Here is a 6,358-nt window from a genome sequence, read left to right as displayed (position 1 = left end):
AGTTCGTTTTTCGGTTTATAGCAAAGCACTCGTCTGTCTTGGTCGTACGTTAAGAGGACGGGAGTAGAACCTACCCGTTCCTCTCCGATTGGTGGGCGTAGCTCCGTCCCACCAAATATAATTACGGCTATAGTAAAGGAGCGGGAGTAGAACCTACCCACAACCTTCCAAGAGAGGGAGTAGAACCTGCCCGTCTCTAAATACCTAGCTAAGTTCTATAGGAGTGGGAGTAGAACCTGCCCGTCTCCTGATACCTAAAATAGGGAGTGGAACCTACCCTATGTGTGCAAAAGCTCCTGACTCTGCAGCAGTCGCCTGACGAGTCCTGTCTGCTTTGATTGCTGGCCGGCTATTTATACAAATTTCCGGCCGCAGTCGCGTCGCGTATGTCCCGTTGTCCTTTGCGCTTTGTTCTTTATTGCCATCGTGCTTAAAATGTAGGTACAGTTGTATTTATGTATATGATTCTATGAATTATAACGGTAGTTCAAATCGCTTAGTGCTGTACAATATGTGGCTAAAATTCAAAGTATGTATTTTCAATTCAAAGTATTAAATATAATGCTTTCTTGTGAGACATTGTACATTCGTCCCATATGATAAGTTGACATGCTTGGAGTACTTTGCCCATTCCAGAGGATGTTGCATGTTGGTGCCTCAGTGTTTTACAAATTCAACGGAAGTTTCAATGCTTAATGCACTTTTCGACCACCATCCAAAAGAGTTTCCGCAATTCCTGATGATGCAATGGCCAGTGCAATATTATTTTGTGATCGTATGGCTGCCAAAATGAGTGAAAGAAGAAAAGTCTTGCCTGTACCACCAGGCGGATCTATGAAAAACAGTCCACCGCTTTGTTCTGTGATTGCACGCATAATTCTGTCATACGCAATGCGTTGTTCTGGAACCAACTGCGGAAGATTTGTCTAAACAAATGTCTCCAGTTCGTCAGAATCAAAGTGTGTTTCTCGTTGCAAATCACGATCGAAAATGTTGTTCGCTGGTCGGTTCGGAGCAGGCATTCCCAGTAGCACCAGTGTATGTCTTCAATCAAAATCAATGCCTCATTATACACGTTTGGTGTGAATTGAATGTCCAGATTTTGATTCGCTGTAGAATATCTTCACTCATGTAGTCCTTGTATTTTTCCCAAAGTTCTTTTGGATTAGATGTGAAGCAGGTTTTCAATATTACGGTAAATAACGTGCGCATTTGCTATGGTCGCGCAGTATTCGATGCATCTGCGAGCGCAGTGTCCCAATGTTCATCATTCTCAAGAAGATTTAGCTCCTGACAAGCTTGGCGATAAGTGGCGCACAGCTGACCGTTGACTGCTCTTAAATCTTGGAAGGATGTCGGTCCACGTACATTGATTAACAGCAATCGCAGATAGAAGCACTCTGTATTGTTCGGGTGAACAGTGTACAGACGACCCAATGCGTCATAGGAATACAAATTGGGATGTCCTTCAACTGCTTTACCTTGTTTGCGACGTTGAAACTTTTTAGCCGATGCATTCCATGTGTAGAATGCCGGTACCTCAGAATAAAGTAGAGTCTTTGCAAAAATATCATCCTGGCACAGTGAGTAAAATGCAGTTAAAGTTGTTGCCGGTGGAACCAATGCTCTTGCACGTACATTATCTGCTGTGAAGTACACGCGCTGTCCATTCTCGAGATGTACCGCCAAGTGTACTACTGTTGGATTTCGTTCATGGATGGAAAATGATAAGATGCGCCATACTGCTTCATTGCTGCTAATGTAGCGTCCAAGTTGGTATTGGTTGATTTCATCGAGCTGTGCGGCCACATTTCCTAACCAAAGACTGCCATGTCGCTTCCTTTGTTGACATATTTGCAAATGTATTTGATCGACTTCACTGAATTGCAATACTCAGCATTTGTGCTCTGAAGGTCTTTGAGAGCAACGGTGAATATGGCACAACCCAACGATTATCGACTTCAACATCAACGTTTCGGACTTTCAGAACGATGGATTTGCCGCCGTCCTCTACTGATCGTCGACGATACAGTGGGTATCCGTCATTGCCAGTGATGGTATCAGAAACCAAGTTTCTTGGGTATCGTTTCGTGCATGTCCCATCAGACATGCATGGAGAATTGTTATTGAATGCGCCACATGAACCATGGATCATATTTTTGGTAACGACGTCGAATAAGTCTAGATCAATGTCTTTATCTGGTATTTCTGCTGAGATGATTTGGTCAATTTGATCTGGCGTAATTTTGTTGATTAACCAAACCAAAATATGTGCATGTGGCAATCCTCTTTTCTGCCATTCAATGGAATACATCCAGCATCGTGTCTCTCCAAAAACGTGATGCTTGTTAATAAAATCCATCCATTTAAATTTTTGTTTAAATACGTGTGCGGTAATATCATGGCGGTCCGGAGATGATTGTCCAGCTAACAGAAGTTCTTTAATTTCATCCCATGTTGGATTGCATGTGAATGTGATGAACAAATCTGGACGGCCATATGCGCGAACGTATGTCATCGGATCTTGTGCGTATTCATGCATGTGCCGTGGACTCCCCTTGAATGTAGACGGTAGTATGACCATTCTTCCCAATTCGTTTGGATTCACGTTACCATCATTAACGATTGCGTCTCGTAAATGGATGTACTCTTCAGAACGCAACTCGGTTTGATTCAATCGAATATATAGGAGTCGTTCGGTTTCCATCTTCGCGTACATGTCGACGATGTATTGATGGAACAATTTTCGACATTTCAGAATGTGGTTCTCAGCGTCTTGACGAATCATCAATCGATACGAATAATAATTCATGGCACTGACTTTCTTATTCGTTTCCTCGTCTGTTTGTGCATTTTTTATTTTGATGTTGAAAGGATATCCATCTTCTCCTCGCCAAAACAGAATCGGATACTGCAATCCGTCGTATGAGCGATGAGTTTCGGATACTCGCTGAAGAGTTATGTTACACGATTTGAATTCTTCGCTAACTATCACGATCGCCACTTCATTGATTGCTGATGCATTGAACTGTCTTTCGTGTTGGGCAACGGGTCTTTTGTCTGCTCGAATTACAACTGCGTAGTCATCGGCTGGCATTCGTTGAATGGCGGTTTTAAACAACTGAACTAATTCATTGTGTTGATCGAAAAGGGCTTGTAACGCAGCCACGATTTCTCGTCTAGTGCCCTCATTGTAATGGCATCGTTGTTCAATTTGTTCATCACTGTTGGCCATGAAATAAATTTGAAGAAACTTGTGATCTGCGTCCGGCAATGGTAGAAGCGATCCGACACGATGATAAATTTGCCCTTGGACTCTGAATGTTGGCATGTAATTTTCGCGCACGATGTTCGTTGCACCGAACGATGTCATTTGAAAACATGAATTGTATTTGCGGATGTTTTCCAAGAAATGCTTTGACTCACGTGTAACACCTGATAGCAACGTTGATAGTGGTTCGGGTGGTGGAGATAATTCTGGCAGTTTAACTTTTCCACTGGTGCAACACATTCCTGGCGTTTCGTTCTTAAATTTGAGGGCGCTACAATACATGCAAATTTTATCCATTTTTCCAATGTTGACACTTGGATGAAGACTGTAATAATTATTACTGTCATAATGGAATGCCCCAAGATTTAAATCAGCCTGCAGTGTTCGTCTTGATCGAGCGGTGCTTATTCGAACATTTTGCAGCCTTCTTTCCCGTTGTTCAGTTATCTCAGACGAACGGGCCTGAGTAGTTCGTATTCGATCAGTTTCTAACCTCACTTCTTGTTGTTCAGATGATTCAGACGAACGGGTCTCAGCGGCATGTACTCGAAGATTTTCTAGCCTTAATGCTCGTTGCTCGTCTGATTCTGAGGCTCGTAATGCTCTTTTCTTCCGTGCTTGAGGTGTAGATCGGTCAATTGCTTGCCGCTTTGGAGGCATAATTGTACGGGAACGATGTGAAAAATGCGTTTGAATTTATAAGATGTCAATCAGCAAAACTTTATTGCACAAATAAATTGCCACAATATTGAACAAATTTTAATTGTATTTTAACCACAACACGATATTGCTCTGAAAACCTCTATAGTAATTTTAACAGTTATTATATTTAGCTGTACTTATCACTGCAGAGTGCACATGCTTACTGCGGAACTGTTTAAATTTTTAATATTTTTAAAATAGGCCCAAAATACTTTGCATATTCCGATCTCAATAAATAAACCCTAACTAACATACCTACCTAGGAAACATTTAAATGCCTTAACCAACATCTATCTTTATATACATCTAACGATCTACTTATGTACCTGCGTGTTTAATAAAATGCAATAGAACCCTGTTTACTTACTTTCTTACGCAAACAATTTAAAAGAACCCCAATACATACATTTGTATGTGTTACAGCAATGTACCTGCGTCCTTAAGAAAATGCATTATGCTGGAAAACAATTTATACTTTCTTGCAAAAGTGATTAGGGCTACAAATTTTTCTGTGGAAAAAATTTAAAAGAGCCCAAATTAAGCAATTAAGGAATATTTCTTGCTTCCGAAATTTGTTTTACTGTAATGGCAACCCTAATTCAACACTGACAAAAGGTTTGTTCCACAAGCAAACTTGCGTTCCACTTTTAAGTTAAGCGGTACTTTAGAAAATTTTAGCTGCTCATTCATTTTGCGCACTTTAAACACACCGGTCGATTTTCATTCTTCGTGTGAGTTTAAAAACTCCGCATAGCAGACGCGCTACCCAGCAAGCAGTAGAGGTACCAGTACTGCCACTAAGATAATTTTTGCGTTTTTGGATAGGCACAATTTTAAGCCTCAGCGGAGCTTTAACCAAAGCCGGAGCAGTCGGACACGTCAGGCGCAACCCAGTCCGAGGTTGGTAAGCCTTAATTGAATTCGGGTAGGCGGTTTGCACGACATGGCGACCGTGATGCAAAGCCGGGTAGAGGCGAAAATTACGGCAAACATTAAAAACCATAATTAAATTTTTATCAAAAAATTTTGCTGTAGTCGTATGGGTAAGTGTCGTACACAAAAATTTGAACCGCAGTCGTGGAACTAGCTGCAAACTGTACCTAACTGCAAACCGCATAACGGCATAGGTACGCCACAAATAAATAACGGCATAGGTACGCCACAAATACTTAACGGCACAAGTATACCACAAATTTCATAACGGCATACCCACACACCACCACCAATTCCATATGCATTGCGGCATATAAGCGAAACCACGCCATTCCACACACGCGCGCATTCAGCAAGCCCGTTACATATGTACATATTACAGTTTGCGGTACAGTATTTTGACTGGAATTGGGCATGCGACGGTCGCTTGTAGGCGGACCATCAGCCGAACAGAGGTACACAGAAAAACTCGTGCAGTACCCCACGCGACCGCTCGCATAGCGGCATACTCACGCTAAATTTTGAGTATTACACCATTTTAAGACAGCAGCGCTGGAGGCCGTAGTATAAAAACTTAATAAATTTTTCAATAAAATTTATACGGGTCCGCAGCGGGGGAAATCAAATTTCAAACAATTAAGCAACACCGAATTACTTAACCAACATTTTTTTGAGACAGCGGCGTGGGATCAGAATAAACCAACTTTTTTTGAGACAGCGGCGTGGGATCCGAATACCAGCTAGCAAGTACAGTCAAGGAGTAAGGTTGCAAACCGAGTGGAAGCGAAGCCGAAGACGACGATGAAGACGAAGCCGAAGACGAAAAACAGTGCAGTAGTAAACATATGAAAGTGATCACAGTGCAAGCAAAGACAAAGACGAAGATGAAGACGTTGCGCAAGCGATCAGCTTGAAACAGTGTGGTACTGTTTTCAAAGACGACTCGCTTGCTGTGATGAGTTGTTTACAATTTATTTAACTGTTTTTCAAGAAATTGGCTAAATTTTTGGCCAAATGTAATCAAACGTATTAATTGGCATTCTTGTATATTCGAAAAATGTCTGTCCGTCTTGCCGTAACACATAATACAAGTGGCGAAATTCTCCAAAAGTTTGTATATGTTTCATGAATTGCTCTTTTTTCTTTATTTTCTTTTGATTTTATCTAAAAAAAAAGGGTTTTATTTAGAAACAAATATTCATATCATTCATCTTCCACTATGTACACTCGCCAGCTTGCCCGCAACGCAAGCAATTCGTCTTCGGCTTCGTCTTCATCTTCGTCATCGGCTTCGCTTCCACTCTGTTTGCAACCTAAGAGTAGTTTTTAAGTTTGATATTGCTTCTTAACATAAATACGTACACACAGTGAGAGAATTTTTGCTAAATACTTAATTAATTAATCAAAATATATACTATATGAATTACCTTAAACCTAAAAAAAAAAAAAAAA

This window comes from Rhagoletis zephyria, unplaced genomic scaffold (genome assembly GCF_001687245.7).
Source record: "Rhagoletis zephyria isolate East Lansing unplaced genomic scaffold, Rhagoletis_zephyria_1.1 Rzeph_scaffold_00545, whole genome shotgun sequence".
In the NCBI taxonomy this organism is placed as follows: domain Eukaryota; kingdom Metazoa; phylum Arthropoda; class Insecta; order Diptera; family Tephritidae; genus Rhagoletis; species Rhagoletis zephyria.
This window is presented reverse-complemented; position numbering follows the sequence as displayed.